At 35.1% G+C, this 17728-nt stretch overlaps 2 long non-coding RNA genes across 3 annotated transcripts; both read left to right on the forward strand.

Annotated features, from left to right (window-relative positions):
* The first annotated feature begins 431 nt into the window (after positions 1-431).
* LOC141716966 (uncharacterized) lies at positions 432-1576 on the forward strand. 2 transcript variants are annotated; one of them, XR_012573469.1, is made up of 3 exons: positions 432-636; positions 747-817; positions 1238-1576. It is a non-coding gene; the product is annotated as an uncharacterized LOC141716966 (long non-coding RNA). The 2 variants fall into 2 exon arrangements; XR_012573468.1 differs by having other exon boundaries at positions 747-813.
* An 880-nt stretch (positions 1577-2456) lies between these two features.
* Positions 2457-3240, forward strand: LOC141716990 (uncharacterized). Its single transcript, XR_012573481.1, has 3 exons — positions 2457-2671; positions 2753-2856; positions 3119-3240. It is a non-coding gene; the product is annotated as an uncharacterized LOC141716990 (long non-coding RNA).
* The last annotated feature ends 14488 nt before the right edge of the window (positions 3241-17728 follow it).

Genomic DNA, 17728 nt, shown 5'->3' on the forward strand with positions numbered 1-17728 from the left:
TCCCCCTTCTTTTCTTTTCAATACCCGCTTCCCCCTCCCCCCCTCCCATGCCCCATTTCATCTCCTTCTCTGTAAACATAAAACACCAAAGTACACAAATCTAAATCTCTCTCTCTCTCTCTCCTAACCCTCTCAATCCACCTCTATTTCAAACACTAATTACAATCTGAATGATGAATTAACTTCATAGCCGTCCGCTGTTTGTGCTTCCATTTCCGATCCGAAGGATCTCAGCTGCTTGAATTGAGTTAGGTTTCATGATTTTTCGTGTTTTCACTTTTTTGAATTTTGGGTTTTAGATGTGTTTGTAAAATCTTTCTGTTATTTTGGGGATTTTTATGTGTGGTGTGAATTTTGTGGTCCTATTGAGTTTTGATTTAGGTTGTGGTCTCTCCCCTTCCCTCTCTCCCTCTCTTTCTCCCCCTCTACTCTCCTTGTTATGAAAAAATCTATACATACATAAATATTTGCTTTGATTTGAGCCTCCTTTGATTGATTTGTATGTTTCTTTAATGGAGTATGGTTCCGTTTAGGGTTTCAATTCGACTTCAATTTGGGGTTTTAGTTCGTGTTCAAAACTAAGGCTTTAGGGCTTATTTGTGGATTCAATGGAAGGTGCTTGTCTTTAATTTTGAGGTATCACACACACACTCTCTCTCTCTCTCTCTCTGTCTCTCTGTCTAACTCTCTCTCTCATTTTAGTTCTTATTTTGTGCTGATTTTAGTTCTTATTTTGTGCGTACAAGTAAGTAAAGGGGATGTGGAGGGGAAAATTGAAGCTCAAGAAGAAAATTGAGTGTTTTGATGATTTGTGTAGGTTTGTTTCTGTGTGATTTAAGATGTAAGTGATTTTTTCTTCTCCCAGTAGCAGTTTTGTGGGTGTGTCTGTTATGACTTGCTTGAATGCTATATGATAGTTTCCATAACATCTCTGTATAAGGTATTATCCATCTGGACTGTGTAATGATTTTAGGATTCCCACCATTCTACATGAAATGCAAATATGTGATCAGCTAAGAACTGCAAGAGTACTTGTTTCAAATAGTCTGCCTTGTAATATTCATATAAATTGTATCTGCAAACAGGTTAAGCCATGGGTGAAAACAAGTCTTGCACCAGGGTCTGGAGTTGTTACCAAGTACATGCTTCAAAGGTATTACAATTATTCTGTAAAAGGGTGTATTTCTGACTGATAATAAATTCCGAGCTTTGAATTGTTTACCTTTCCGTGTTTTAGTGGCCTGCAAGAGTACTTGAACCAGCACGGCTTCAACATTGTTGGGTATGTTTGTACGACATGCATAGGAAACTCTGGGGACCTTCATGAATCAGTTACTGCTGCAATTACAGACAATGGTATTGTCTTCTTTTTTCTGATATTTCATTCAATGCCTCCACTAAAATTAAGAAATGTCAGGGTGCTTTCCATCAATATTTTGCCTCCCACTGCTCTGTTCCACTGGTATATTGGTCTTAAGATTTTGATTATTAAAACAATTTTCATATCACCCCATGGTGAAATCATCACTTGTATTGTATCTTATATTGTGGTCAAGAGGCTATATTTGTGAAAACATACGGAATTTAAGATTTTATCTTTTTACAAGGGAGTATCATTTTTTATTTCACATCAAGATTGATTATGTTACTATGGATGAATTAGAAGATAATACAACCTGTATTTTAAATTTAAGTTACCCTTTTAAACGGAGAAAAAAGTATTATACATTGTCCTGAATGAAGGCAACAGTTGTGTGTTGTTAGCTGTCTTGATTTACCTTCTTTTCTTCCATTTTTGTGGACCAGACAATAATCGTTGTACACCTATACTCTGTATATGTTTGTTTTCCGGACATTGTAGCTACAGCTGTTCTTTCTGGAAATAGAAACTTCGAAGGACGTGTTCACCCACTAACAAGAGCCAATTATCTTGCTTCGCCTCCATTAGTTGTGGCTTATGCACTAGTAGGCACAGTATGCTTCCTTACTATTTACTTTAATATTATTTGTTTTTCCCCATCTAAAATCTGATTAATAATGTGTATGGGAGGGTTCCGCTAAGCTTTTTGTGCTAAAAGATGAAGAGCTTTCAAGCTACCATGTTATGTCATTTTTTCAAATAGCCATATTATTGTCTTTTTCTTTATCCGGGGTTTTTGGAGCTGGGGGATTATGTTTTATATTTATTCAGGGCTTTCCTTTTCGTTGTCTGAACTTCTGATTCCAGCTCAATGCGATGAGCTTACTGTTGACATTGTCCAGCTGACATATACCTTCTGTACATTCTTCTTGCTTGTAATATTAAGCTAGGCCATTTTGTATAGCTATCTGATATTGAATATAAAAATTTAATGTTATGATCAAGAAATTCTTATCATTATATACAATTGCTAAAGTAGTATCAAATTTAATGTTATGTTTCCTTGCCCAGATGGCAGGCTTTGCTCTATACAGAAGATACATATCCCAGTTCAAGAAGATGCTCAATATCATTTCCCGAAAGTTTGTCAGTGCACTTGAATAACGACCAGATCTAGCCAATGTAGTCATGAACACTTCTTCCTGTATGCCTGCCTTCCTTCTGTCCACACAAAATTGCAAATATGAGTTCAATTTTCAGCACAAATATTATGTTTTCACTTGAGAAACTGTCCTTAACATGCTAAACTAGGTATGTTTCTAACCTTACAGAAGATAAAATTTGTTCTAGTTAACTAGGTTGAATATCTTTTATTAAAAAGTGTGTTGATAGTCATATAATGCAGGTGAGAGGGGAAAGGGATAAATTCAGCAGGTGATCTGTTGATAGTCCTGACCAGCAGAGTTGCTACCATCCACATGTACAGAAAAAACCAGGTGCCAAGTTCTATTTTTCTTAAAACTTAAAGATTTTAAATCTCTCTAAAATTACTCTTTCTTATTTAAAATAATCTAGTGTACATCCCTTTATGATATCTAACAGTATCTAGTGTACATTTAGGTCAATCACATCCAAAAGTTTGTCACAAGGATAAATGATTTTCTATGTAATTATGTTGTATGTAATTATGTTGTAATTATGTAATTATGTAATTATGTAATTATGTTGTCGATTTATTTTGAAGATTGTTTTCTCCAGATTGGGAAATTGCCTATCACATGCTGTAATGATATTGCAAGGACAACATAGCTCTTGCGGAAGACGTGAAGAGAAGCTGAAAATCCTTGTAGACTCTATATTTTCTTTAATTTGTAGTAGAAATCTTAAACTCATGAAGGCAGTGATATCAATATGCTATTAGCTTTTGTATAACTATGTTGCTATGATTTTCGATCATGGATTAACTTTAGAACTTTTGTTTAGATTTGCAAAGTTAATTTCATTTGATTACTTGTTATATTTTGTGTAAGACAACGCTTTTAACAACCAAGCTTCATTAAAATATCATGTTTTTAATACTAAAACAATGCTTTCGAACACAAAACTCTGGTGCAAAATTAACTCTCACAATACTAGTAAACCATTGTCTATATAATATTAAGATAATGTATCAAAGGTATTCATGCAATACGTTTGGACAAATAAACAGTTGTATGTATCTGATCATGCTATACATTAAAATCCAAAATTGTTGTGTGTAGAAATTTATTACAAGAGTTCTACGAGCTCAATTTCATTTTTGTTGTCTATTTGAATACACAACAACGTTTATACAACAATAAGTGTTGTAGGATTGGTTTTAATGTTTTACCATACACAACGGTTTTCTGAGTTTGTGAGAACCCTCGAGTAATGTCGCTTGTTACGACGAAAACAAGTAAAAAACGTTGTCTTTTCTGGATGTAATACAACGGGCTTAATCCATAATCATTGTCTGTATAATCTCAGACAATGTTTTTTAGCCGTTGTCTGATCCAACTAACAGACGGCGGCTCAATAGTCAACGGAAAAATAGGGTATCAGACAACGGACATAAACCGTTGTTGAAGCTTGTTTTCCTTGTAGTGATATTAATTAAAACCGTTAAATTAGGGTCCAAGATTTAAATTAGTGTTTGGTTTCTAAAGGCCCTAAAGCCTAGATTAAATTAGGGTTTAGGCTCTAAGATTTAGGCCTTAAATCTTAAAACCTAAACCCTAAATCAGTGTACCTTTTATTAATTTAAAAGAAAATATTTCTAAAACGTAAAAGGGAATTGGTGAACCCTAAAATGTTAAAAATTGTTAAACTAGTTGTGTTTTTTATTTAATTTTGTAATGTTTCTAAAACCTAAAATAAAATTTTTAAACTCTAAAATATTAAAAACTATTAAATTAAATATAAAAATATTAATTTTAAAATGACCGTAAGAGCAAAAGGTTTCCTGTGAGGATGACGGGCATAGAACACTAATAATAGCGCTCTTATTCTCTATTCAGAGGTGGCATAATCTCAGTAAAATTTGAAAAACATTACATTATTGTGATACGCAAGTATCAGTCATGTAATAATATATATGCATGTGTGGATGACAGGATGAATCGGCCAATATTATTGGCCAACTTGATGAATCCCGCTATTTTGGTATAATTTAATAAAAATTCAGCTACTTGTGTCATTCTTTCCGCGCTATTATTAGTGTTCTATGCCCGTCATCCTCACAGGAAACCTTTTGCTCTTACGGTCATTTTAAAATTAATATTTTTATATTTAATTTAATAATTTTTAATATTTTAGAGTTTAAAAATTTTATTTTAGGTTTTAGAAACATTACAAAATTAAATAAAAAAACACAACTAGTTTAACAATTTTTAACATTTTAGGGTTCACCAATTCCCTTTTAGGTTTTAGAAATATTTTCTTTTAAATTAATAAAAGGTACACTGATTTAGGGTTTAGGGTTTAAGATTTAGGGCCTAAATCTTAGAGTCTAAACCCTAATTTAATCTAGGCTTTAGGGCCTTTAGAAACCAAACACTAATTTAAATCTTGGACCCTAATTTAACGGTTTTAATTAATATATAGGGTTCAACAATTTTCTATTTGGGTTTTAAAAATATTTTTAAAATAATATAAAATAAAAATTAAAACTAATTTGTAAAGATACTCGATTTTCTAAAATTAAATCGATCAATTTTTTTTAAGGTATTTTAAGGTATTAATCGAGAATTTATAATAATAAAAAAAGTTAAATTAGACATTACACCTATTAACAATGTCGGATTATATATCGAAACAACCCACCGCAAATGCGTAATCTGTATAGATAATATTCCCTGTGTCCCGAAATACTTTTCTCATTTGTGTCGAACACATTTACCGATTCACGTTTTTAATTGTTAATATATTTAATTTCGTATTAGTATTAAATATAAAAACTTCACTGTATTAAAGTACTCGTAAACACAAATACAACAAGATCACTCATGACTATGTTTGATCTTATAGATTAACCGTAAATTAATAGTCAATCGCTTAACGTGAACAGTGACAAAAATCAAAACGAGAAAAATATTATGGTACGGAGGGAGTATAATTTTTTTTAAACCTTACTACTCCCATAAATGCGTAATCTTTTACAAAAAAAATATTTAAAAAATATTTAGCATTACTTCACTAAGGAATGCGTATTCCTTTTTACTACACTCTGATATGCGTGTTGTGGTTTTGAATATATGGCAATACCCTCACACTTTATGCGTAACCAGCACTAGAAAATTTTAAAATATAAATAGAATACAAATACAACACTTGAGAATGCGTATTCAATATTACCCCTATGTCAAATGCGTATTCGATCGGCTAAAGATGGCCATTCTAACAAAATCGGTTATTTTTGTTAAACTTCATCAAAAACCGGTCAAACATGTCCTTCAGAGGTGGCATAATCTCAGTAAAATTTGAAAAACATTACATTACTGTGATACGCAAGTATCAGTCATGTAATAGTATATACGCATCTGTGGATGGCAGGATGAATCGGCCAATATTGGCCAACTTGATGAATCCCGCTATTTTGGTATAATTTAATAAAAATTCAGCTACTTGTGTCATTCTTTCCCAGTTTTGTGCTACCAGTTCATTTGGCATCTTCAGTTCATTTGTTTGTTTTGGCAGCTCCACGTACAAAAGAGTATACATGTCTTGGGAAAGAAATTGGATGGTAGTCTAATACAAAATAAACAACATCAGCCAGAGTAAAGGAAAAGGAAACCAGAAGGAAAGCCACGCGCAAGATGAATTAAACTGAAGCAGCCTTCAACTTGAAATACACGCGCCCGATTGATGCACCATTATCTGTACAACACGCGCGGATTTTAAAAAGAAAGCAGCCTACCTGTTAGTCACGCGGGGAGTGCATTGCATGTTGCTACCAGTTGAATTAGTTGACACACGCGAGACAAGCGTAGGAGGTCGCCATAGTAGAAGATCGCCATATAGAATTGTCAGCTGTCCCTAGTCGCCATATAGTGGGTCACCACCGGGAGATCCTTGGAGTGCAGCTGTCGCCATTTAGCACTTAACATTATTTTGTTGCCCCTAATTAATTATTTATGATTTATTTATTTTTTCATAAAATTTAAAATTCTTAAATTTAAATTTTCTTAGATAATAATTTACGTTTTATTTAATTTTTAAGAAAATTCGAAATTCTTGAAAATTAGATTTTACGTAAATATTTTTTTTGATTAATTTAATTTTTAAGAAAATTAAAATATTGGAAACTTAAATTTATCTTAATTATTAAATTAAGGGTACTCAAAGGATTGGTAGACTCAAGATTCCTCCGGGCTTTTAAAGTGGATTTCAATCTTTTGAAGAAAACTCTTACTCTAATGGAACTGATTTCAAAACCTACAGAAGAAAATTGTGGAACTTCCTCAAAGGCTTACTCCATAGTATACCACTGGATTTTCAGACGCAGGAATTGAATGAAATTTCTACGGGTACAATTTTTCTCAGAGATTTTAAGACAACTCTATGATTCCAGATTATACAGTCACACGGTGGTTTGTACCAATGCTATATTTATCCGGGAATCAATGAGATCATACATGCAGGAATTGTGGAGGTCAGAGAGAATGGTGGGGACAAACAAATATCTAAATTACATGCAATAAAGTTGGAACCTCAGGACAGAATGTAAGAGTTACTGATTGTTGAATCAGAAGAAACTCAGGTAGAAGTACTTGAGGGACTGGATGTCAGGACAGTGTTTCACTTGTCAGGGAATTTTAGTCTGAAACAGAGATTCTTACAGATTCAATTCAAGAGGTGGTTACAGACTGAGGTTAGGACATAAACAAGATTTGATAGCTACAGGTTTGACAAGCAATATGTGTTAAGTAACTATCAGGGGTTTTGCTATAACGGAACAAGAAGCTTGACAAACAAGGATGAGTAGATATTCAGTTGAGTTGAGACAAAGGTGGAATGTTTTATTAGGGAAGCAGCCAGTCAAAACTTATAGTGCACGGGAAAGAGTTGGGATGGATTAGATGACGAGAATAATGAATATCTTGCTTTCATAGCAATCTCTGAAGATGGTCCAACTCACATATCTCAGGTTTCAAATTCTTGAACCACTGCAATACATTGCTCTCAATATTTAATGCATGATAAGATCATAGTGTTTAAATGTTTAACACTCGCACAAGCATGATAACATCACACATAGATAATGTTGAACTAGTTCACTAGACTATATTTCTGGTAACTAGGATTGATGTTTACTTTTGCATGTTACTTTAGATGATCTTAAATATGTGTTTGAATATTTTTTGAACATGATTAATTGCTTAAGGTATATGTTTTTCCAGTATATAAGACCTTTGTTTATGCTTATCTTTTGGATCCTATTACATAGTAATTTATTCATTTAATCTAAATTGTTTGTTGAGATGTATTAGTTTATAATTGGATTGAGATAACTAGATGAGATTCTTCAACAGGATTGGACTAGATAGAATTAGTGATTTATTTGTTAATTCTATTTGTTCCATATCATGCATGTCTTGCTTAATTCTTATGCGTAATGTTTCTGAATGAATGCCATGTATTCTCAATGCAATGCTTGTTTATTTCTATTCCATGGATGCATCTCTTAGTACTTGCATTAATTGTAGAAGAAGCATGTTTAGGATTACAATAGGGCAAAGACTGTCAGTCCTCCTTATGTAAGGTTGTAACCATTTTCCCCTAGCCTAGAGACAAATCTGTCAAGGGTGTTAAAATGGAGAAAATGGTTAGTCAAAGATAAGAATTAGCATGATAAGGTTGCAGATGTTGGTATCTCTATTTATAGTAAAATCTCTAATCCAACTGGACCCAAACTGATAAGTTGGGTACCACTGTTAATCCATTTGTGAGTGCAGGACATAACAGGTTAATTGATTCATATATATTCTTGGTAATTCTTACTCAAGGCATATGATCAAAGAAAGACCCTCACAATCAAATGTGATTGACAAAAGCTATTCTGTCAATAATCTTTGGAGATGACAGCAAAGTTTTTCATTATGGGACAAGCTATGAGGAAAAGGAATGTCATCATGGATTCAACAATTATTATCACTTATAATAATTAATCATTAGAGTCACTGATAACAATTGAAGCAACTTCCTTGCTGGAGAATCAAGGCACAAATCCTCTAATCAGACGGTTCTGCATCAAAGGACAAAATGTCAATTCAAAGAAGGATTAGTGTCTCATCTGAAGCAGGAAGGTTGAGAAGCTTGCTCTTCTCAGAGTAAGGGAAAAATATGCTCGTGGCCAGACTGTAATCTCAGGAATGGTGAAGTCATTGGTTTCTACCGTAAAGCTTCATCTGACAAAAGTTTAGCTATGGCATTAGAAGCTCTCACCCTTGAACATCAACTCAAGGAACTCTTTTGTAAAAAGAGATTAGTGAGAGGGCTGCCTCATCGAAGACGATAAATGTGAGGCATGTCAGAAAGAGAAGTCAAAAACAACATCACATCAAAGTAAATATATATCTTAGTGATGGTGGATGACCACTCTTAACATAAAGTTCTTGATTCGTGTATTCTCAATACAAGACATCACAGATGGTGATTGATCATATTAGAAGATCAAGCTGGAAGCAACTGTAAAAGAAATGATCTCGTGGTCAGATAATGGGACTGAATTCAAGAAGCAGTTCTGATTAATATCTGTAACATCAAGAACATTCTGAGATATACTCAGCACTGGGAGCTCCGTGTCATGATGGAGTGGTACAAGGGAAGAACCGGAACTTGATTAAAGCTACAAGGGAAATATCAAGCTAATCAAGACTTTCTAAATACCAAAGGGCTGGAGTAGTCAAAACATTTTGCAACAAGTAAGATCAAGCCTTGATCGGAATGTATACATGAAGACCACTAATGAGTTAATGGCCAACAAAAGCAAATACTGGATAACCTGAAAGTGTTTGGAGAGAATGTTCTACAGAAGAAAACAATGAATTTTTTTCAGTTGTTTGAAGATCTTAGCATTTGCAGCTAAAACTTATAAGGATATTCTTCATGGCTACTCAGTGGAGTCTACAACCTACAGGGTAATTGTCATTGATCAAAAGACGATGATTGAAAGTCTAAGTGCACAGTTCAACAACTCCATGCTCCATGTTGTTAAAGGAGAAATTAATGGTATTGATGATTCATATCCAAGCAGTAGAATGGCAGTGTATCTACACATATCATTACTTCAATGAAGCCAGTCATCAAGGATAAGGATTTTCAGGAAATCCCAGCAACAGCTTAAGAGGAGCAAAAGAAGGATCAACTAGTTAGACACAACACCACATTGAAAATCAAGAGGACACTAAAGAACATATCTGCTGAGACAAAGGGTTTGATGTCAATATTATTCCCAGAGTCTAGTTCTTAAGTGATCCAGATGGTGGAGTAATGATTAGCAGGGCTACTGAGTATGAATAATTAATTCTCTAGTTTTCTACCTGACGAAGAAACTGAGAAAGTTACAAAAGCTCTGATAGATCCAGATTGGTTGGGTGATTGCAAAGCAAGATGAACTCAGTCAATCAGCAAGCAGGTTATAAGGAAGTTGGTATCCAAACCGAATGATAATATTGTAATTGGTGCAAGGATAACCAGAAGTCAAACTGGATGACAATGGCATTGTTATGAGGGACAAGGCCAAACTGGATTCTAGGTTATTATCAGGAAGCAGTATCTGACAGAAAACACCAGTGGCGAGACTTGAGGATATTACGACATATTAGGCACCTGATGCACATTCTACCTGGAATTGGACTCTGGTAAATATGTATAAGTGCACTCCTGGTTGGTGAGTCAAAAGAGAAAGTCAATGCATAACAGTTCATGGACTTTGCAGTGCAGACCTATTGGACTTCGTATATCTCTTCTTCACAAGCTCACTTCAGGTTGGTATGAACTAGTATACAACTCAAGCAATCGTCAAGGAAATGGTATGGCACTCTAACTGAAGTTACAGTTAAATATAAACTAGTAAAGTCATCATATTAATAACTCTCTTATCACCAGGCACGAACATAATGTTATATATGTGCAGTGATATCATGATAATGTTATATGTTGGTCCACTAACAAAAACTTGTGCAAGATTATTTACTAAGTAGTTGCAGAGTAGGTATGGAGGAGCATGTTGGAAATATTGCAATTGTATTTAGAATTACTACAAGCATGCCAAAATAATATTTCTTTTATAAGCTCAAGTAAACCAAAAGAATGATGGCAATACAAGTTAAGGATCTTTTGAAGATGTAAAATTTTGGAAGATTCTGAACATGCCAAGACTATTTACCTACAGAAACCCCTAAAGCTTGATCAATGCAACTCAGGTATAATGATAAGCTATAGAGGTATGACAAGCTCACTCTTTTACTCAAATGCTAATAGAAAACATATAATGTTCTCAAGATGCCAATGTGCAAGGTTCCAAGTGGATCCTAGAGAATCCAATCTTATAGCTATTAACAAGATTATTAGATATCTTAAGGGACTACCAACTCTGGGAGTAAAGTACCCTAAAGATATTATGCTTAACATGTTTGGCTATATAGATATAGATTATGCAGGTTGTAAGAAAAACAGGAGAAGCATCTCTGAAGCTGTCAACTTAAGTGACATGAGAAGCATCTCAGGAAGCTGTCAACTTCATGGAAGAAGATTGATTTCTTGTTATGATGAGAAACAACTTCAAATCCAACAACTCCGTGGAACACTCTATGACAAGTTACCTTCACACCAGGTATCATTACTTTATAGAGCATGTCTCTTACTCAAAGAGTTACTGACAGAAACTTTATTAAATCACTTGATGAAGTTAATTTTTCAAGATTGGTTTGTAAGTGTGGGATACCATTCATTGCATATTAGTTGGAAATCCCATACGTAAGGAATTCTTTATAGAAGTTCATAAGTATTAAATCTTCCATATTTAAAGGACTTGTGAATTTATCAGAAATCCAGTACCTCGTACTTAGTGCTACTATCTTGATTATCATGATTACTGTTAGATATATTTAAGATGTCATATGGCACCCTCCAAACCCGGGTCAGAAGTTTGGGGTCCACAACACATTCACAATATATAAACCTGTACATAAAATATTAATTGCAATGACCCTGATTCACATAACCACGGATCGCAACAGGTTAAAGTATGAAAACAAGCCACAATCATAACCTTTATTACAACGTACCAAATCCCAACTAATTTAACTTATAATTGATAATAAAATCATTCTTACAATCGGACTATCTTTCTACCGTATGAAGCTTCTGCTAGCTCGATTCAACTCAACTGGAACCTTAGCCCGCACTTTGGACTGAGGAACTTCACTATCGTCCATATTCTTTTCAACTGTAAAATATATAAAAGAATCGCAAGGGTGAGCTAACTAGCTCAGCAAGTTATAATAGTGATAACTGAGGTTAAACAATGATCAAATGAGATGATTCAAAGGAATCAAGTTTCTTTTTAACTCATCATTAGAATTGGATATTCATTTTAAGTTTTAAAAAACAAGGTTAGGCTGCTGATCAGTCACGCACTAACCCCGAGCAAGCACACAGCACTGCTCTAATTACTGGATCCAAGGCACACATTGGCCTAACTTGACCATTGGTATGGTCTGACCACGAATCTGGTCCACATATATAAAAACTATCCAATCCTAAAGCAGTTCAATATGATAACAAGATGATTCAATAAAACAAGATCATAATCAATAATGTTTAAACATTTGCATGAAAATGTCAGAAAACTCATGGATATCATAAGGGTATATCAGGTTATGTATAAGAAACGGTTTTCCAGTTTGTAAAATGATCAGGTATTTGACCAGTAATGATTTTTCGGGATATGGTTCTTTGATGTTATAAAGAATGATTGGAATATAAAAGTTTTAGTGTTTCAAATCATTCTCTTTCAGTGTTTGGGTGTTTGGTACTTATACTTTTGAAGAGTAGTATCATATTGGTGTGATTTGATATCTGAGGATCAACAAAGGATGGTTTACAAAGAATAAGGCTTACAGCTCAAGATCAAGAAAGAATCAGGGTTCAAGGGTAGGTAGTTTAAAACACTTGCATTATAAAACAGGAGTTATGTTTAATAATAACAACATGTTATGAAATAGTTCGAAAACATTGGTAATATGTCTTGAAGCAAAGTTCAGAAATACTTGCCTTACAAGGCTTTACAACTATTACTGATCAACTCTGAGCCGACTCTGCTACTCTGGCTCTAACTTCCAATCACTAGATCCCATTGGATTCGACTTTGACACTCAGGTGTTTCTGTTGAAACTCTACTGAGCTCGTCAACTGTCCACTAGGTTATCTTTAGTCCATCGGGTCGAAATACCCCACGTTAGACATCTAGGTATGCTTGACATATCCTGTTAGGTCACACACACTGTAGAAGGGGTGAATACAGTGTATAATACAATCAAATCGAATTTAGTATCTTAAATAACAGAAAACAAACTTTATTGAAATAATAAACTCTGTTACAGTATGGAACTGTTACCTCTCAGTGATGAACAAATATCACGAGAGCTGCTAGGGTTACAATGAATAATCTTCTCGAATATGATAACACTTATAGTGTAAACCCTATGTCTGTGTTTATATACTACACAGTTACAAGATAATCACTAATTGATATGGAATATAATTCTGCTTCCTAAAATATATCAATCAGATATCTTTTCTTCCAAGTATTCCATTATTCACGGAACTCCTTCTTCATGGATATCTCTTCTTATGTTTATCTCGATCTTCTTTCTTCTAATCAGCTACTTTCCTTATCTAATCGTCCTTCAGCACTTAAGTTCTAATATCCAACTTCTGATGATTATCTCCTGATAATATAAGTACTGATATCCTTAAGTCCTGACTTCCAGTATAAGTATTGATTCCCAGTTAAGTACTGATTTGTCCTGTTAAGTAAGATCTGAAAACTAAACATAAATCATATTATCCATGACATTATCAAATATATCTAACAATCTCCCCCAACTTATAAATTAACTTAATATACAAGTTTAACAGATATTTGATGATGTCAAAAAAACATTAAGTACAAATGCATGAGAATTAGACCAGATAACTACAACTTACAGTCCTTAAAGCTTTACCAATATTTAACTTCTGATAACAACTTCAGTCTGTACAAATATCAGAATTTAAGCAGTTGTAGATCTTTGACTTGGCTTCATCTTCTGATCTCTCTGATGTCAGGAGTTGTTCTGAGATAGTTCTTCAACAAACATCTCTCAGCATATTTAAGTTCATCAATCATTCTCCTTTTGGCATCTTTAAGCTCTGCAGTATCTTCACCAATTTGAAAGATTGCAGCCCTGAGATCATTAATCTTTGCTTTTCTTATATCCTGATCCAGTCTGATCAAATAAGCTTTATCAGACTCAAGATTGAATTCCACAGCCCTGTACCCTAGAAAGGTAGTTATAATTTGAGCAGAATTGGGCTTCATTTCAACTATATCACCCTTGTGATCTCTGTATTTTGGAACATATGTGCTGTTAGACTTAACAGAATAAAGCATTTTCTGTCTCTGAATCTGATCCTTCAAATAGTTTGCAGCAGTTCCTGTCAATCTGTCATCCACTTGAAGTAAGAATAGTACATGCTCCAATTCTTCAAAATACTTCAATGGAATGGCATGTTGCCTTATATGATAAACCCTACCATCTGTCATGAAATACAACAAGATGTATTCTTTCAAGTAGGTATGATAAACCATTTGTACAGATTCCAATTGATTCAATCTCTCAGGAGTTGCTCCAATACCTGGTTCACTCAAGGAAGTTGGATCATTGGTAGTGTTATGTATTCTTCTTTCATCAGCACTTCCCAATCCAGTTTTATCTCTTGCTTCCTTTCTAGTAACTACTCTAGCTTCAAAACCACTTGCAGTAGTCCTCAAAGGTTGAGTCTGTTTTGCTTTAGTGAAATCTGGTAGGAGTGTCTTTGGTCTATCTTCTGATATCAAGTTAACTTGAGCTATGTCAGAGGTTACTTGCTTCTTCTGAACATCAGAACTTACAGTTTCTTGACTCTGAACAACTTGAGCCATGTCAGAGGTTGTTTTAAGAACTTTTCTTGAAGTCGGAGCAAGATCATCCTTTTCATCAGTAATTTCTTCATCCTCAGGAGGCACATAAACCTTGATAGGTTCACCAACATTTTCTTTACCCTTGGATCTTGGATCTATCTGCGGTTGTGATTTAGCCAATGTTGCTTCAGTATGTGTCCTTTCTTTGATCACAATGCCTTTGAGTTTTGGAAGTGGCTTTTTACCAGAAGCTTCAGATTTAGATGTGACTTTCTCTGATTTAAGTCTGGCTTCTTCTTCCATTAAACTCTCCAAGTCCATTCCTGGATTTTCTTGAAGAAATAACTGTCTTGACATTTCCTCATCAAGATCTAAAAGTTCATCAGAACTTATCCTTTTACCTGTAGCAGAACTTATTCTTTTCCCAGTATCAGAACTTGTCATGTGACTTATGATTTCAGCTTTTCTTGATGTGAAACTTCTACCTTGACTATGACCTCTACCCATTCCAGAGTTTCCTTGATCATCCTTTTCATCATCCTTCCCTTTCAGTGTCTTGTCAGTCTTGCATTTGGACTTAATTACTTTCTCCCCCTTTTTGGCATCAGCAGGTAGAAGAAGAGAGACAAGCAATTCCACTGAGGCTTGGATTTCATTAAGTTGTGATTGCTGAGAAGCTTGATTTTTCAGAATATCATTAATCTGAGCTTGTTGATTATCTTGAGTCTTCTCAATATAAGCAATCCTGTCAAAGGTAGGTTGGAAGAACTTTTTCTTATCAATCTTGTGAACTTGTTCTTGCTTCATTAGTTCTTCCCTTAAGAGATGTAACTCTGCATGAGTATTTGAATGAAGACCTTGTAAATGTTTAGTACTCAATGCAGTGACTCTAAGCTGTGTTTTGAAATCATCAGTATTTAACATCTCATCAGCTTTTGTCAATTGCTCAGCCAGATTCTGTGCAGTTGGAACACAGGTGACTGAGTTCCATTCCTTAGTCCACTCCTGTCCTGCAGGAGTTTCACTCCAAGGCACTGGTGCTTCTCTGGTAACAAACTTCTTAACAAGTGCAGACTTAAGAATAGTCTGTTGAGGAGCATGTTCTGAAGGACCTGCTTCATCAGCATCTGCAGTTGGAGCAGCATCACCAGTATCTCCAGCATTTACAGCATCAGAACTTACAGACTCAGTATCCTCTGATAAAACAACAGTGTGAGTAGCAATGGAGGCTTCAGCATCCTCTAATTGCTGATCTGGTTCTAAGTTCTGATCAACAGCCATATCCTGATGCTCACCTAAAGTCTGATCATCAGCATCTAGATGCAGAGAAGGTGTTGTAGATAACTCTGGAGTTTGAACAGCATCAGTAACAGGTGTTGTTGAAGGATTAGTTGATGTTGGAGCTTCTAAGAGAATTACTTCAGGCACAACCAAGTTTTGAACATCAATATCAGCACTTGTGTCTGGATCAACAGGAGATACAGAGGATGTGTTGACCTTTTCAGAAACAGCTTCCTTAGATGGAGTTGATGGAGAAGACGTAACTTTAGCAAATTCCTTTTCTTGTGAGATCAGAGATTCCTGATCCCCTTCCTTAGCTGCTTCCTCTTCATCATCTGAAACTGGCCTATTTGCCCTCTGTTTCTTGTATCTCTTTGTAGATTTGGATTCTTTGGGAGTTTCAGGAACTGTCATTCTTCTAAGCCTCTTGAGAAGCCTAGATCCCCCAATTCCAGAATCCTTCTGAGAAGTCTCTTTCTCAGCTTCACTAACAACAGGTTCTGCAGAAGGAACATGTTCCTCAGTATCAGATTCATCTCTCAAAGCAATCCTCCTTCTCTTTTGAGATGTTTGAGGAACAGTCTTTGTCCTCTTAGGTTTGGAAGAGGAAGGCTTCACAGTAGGTGCTGAGGATGAGGGTTGAACAGTCTGTGAAGTGGAGAGATAGGATTTGATATATTTCCTGAGGGTTGGTTGAGTAGAATGAGTGGTAGGTGTTGATTGTTGTGGTGTTTGGGTGGTTGTTGTTGGTTGGACATCAGAATAAACAAATCTATAAGTATCAGGATCAACATTTACTAAGATCTGTTTTACAGACTGAGGAATCTGTAATGGTCTAACCACTGATTTCTTAGTGTCAACATTTATCAGGTCATTAAAGTAGCGTTTGGCAACCTTAAAAGGTGGAGTTGAGGAACTGACTAATTGAGGTTCATCAGTACAAAAAGTATATATAAGTTGACAGAATCTAGCAAAGTAAACAACATGCCTATCCTCTGTCATCCTATCCCCAATAAAACCAATTATAGCAGTTGCAAAATCAAAATGAGTTTGGTTTATAACAGCATACCCGATGTGCTGACTCATAATTGGGATAGCATCAAAATTTGAACACTTGTTTCCAAAAGCTTTAGTGATGCAGTCGAAGAAGAAGCTCCATTCTCTTCTGATATGAGCCCGTTTCAACTGCCCAAGTTTTGCCAAACTCTGTTCATACCCCAAAGTGGCCATTAACTCCTGAAGAGCGGATTCCTCTGGAATTGAAAAAGTACATCCTTCTGGGAGATGTAGAGCCCTGCGTATTGTACCAGGAGTAACTGCATATGAAGAATCACCCACTTCGAAAACAATACTAGGAGTGCCATGTGTACCACCATTATCAAAGTGCCCAGTCCGCCAAAATGTCAGAACTTGTTGGCTCGAAAAGACTGAAGGCTGGGTCAATGCATACCCAAACTCACTGTGTGCAAGAAGATCTTGCACAAAATGCAATTCAGATGGAGCTTCAGCATGATCAAGAACTGCAGCATAGTTGTTTGGAATAAATTTAGCTCCATCAATGATTAAATCCTTAGGTGCCATGTGAAAAATTGAGATTTAAGAGTGCCTGTTAGGTGTTTGGTAAAGTGTCTGTATGAAAAACCAATGTGAGAAGAAGAAGGAGAGTAAAAGCAAGGAGAGAAAAAAATATGAAGGAAAATAAAAGATTAAAAAAAAATCTTCTCTCTTTCTTACTTATACTCTGAAAAAAAATGTTACCGTTGGACACCTGTCAGACATGCAGTAATAACGGATAGTTACTGGGCTCGAGAAAACGGTAATCATTACTTACCCACTTGCCGTTTTTCAAGGAAAAACCGTTCCACTTACCCAGATATTCCATTAATCAAGGTGAAACA

The sequence above is a fragment of the Apium graveolens genome, chromosome 4 (assembly GCF_009905375.1).
Source record: "Apium graveolens cultivar Ventura chromosome 4, ASM990537v1, whole genome shotgun sequence".
In the NCBI taxonomy this organism is placed as follows: domain Eukaryota; kingdom Viridiplantae; phylum Streptophyta; class Magnoliopsida; order Apiales; family Apiaceae; genus Apium; species Apium graveolens.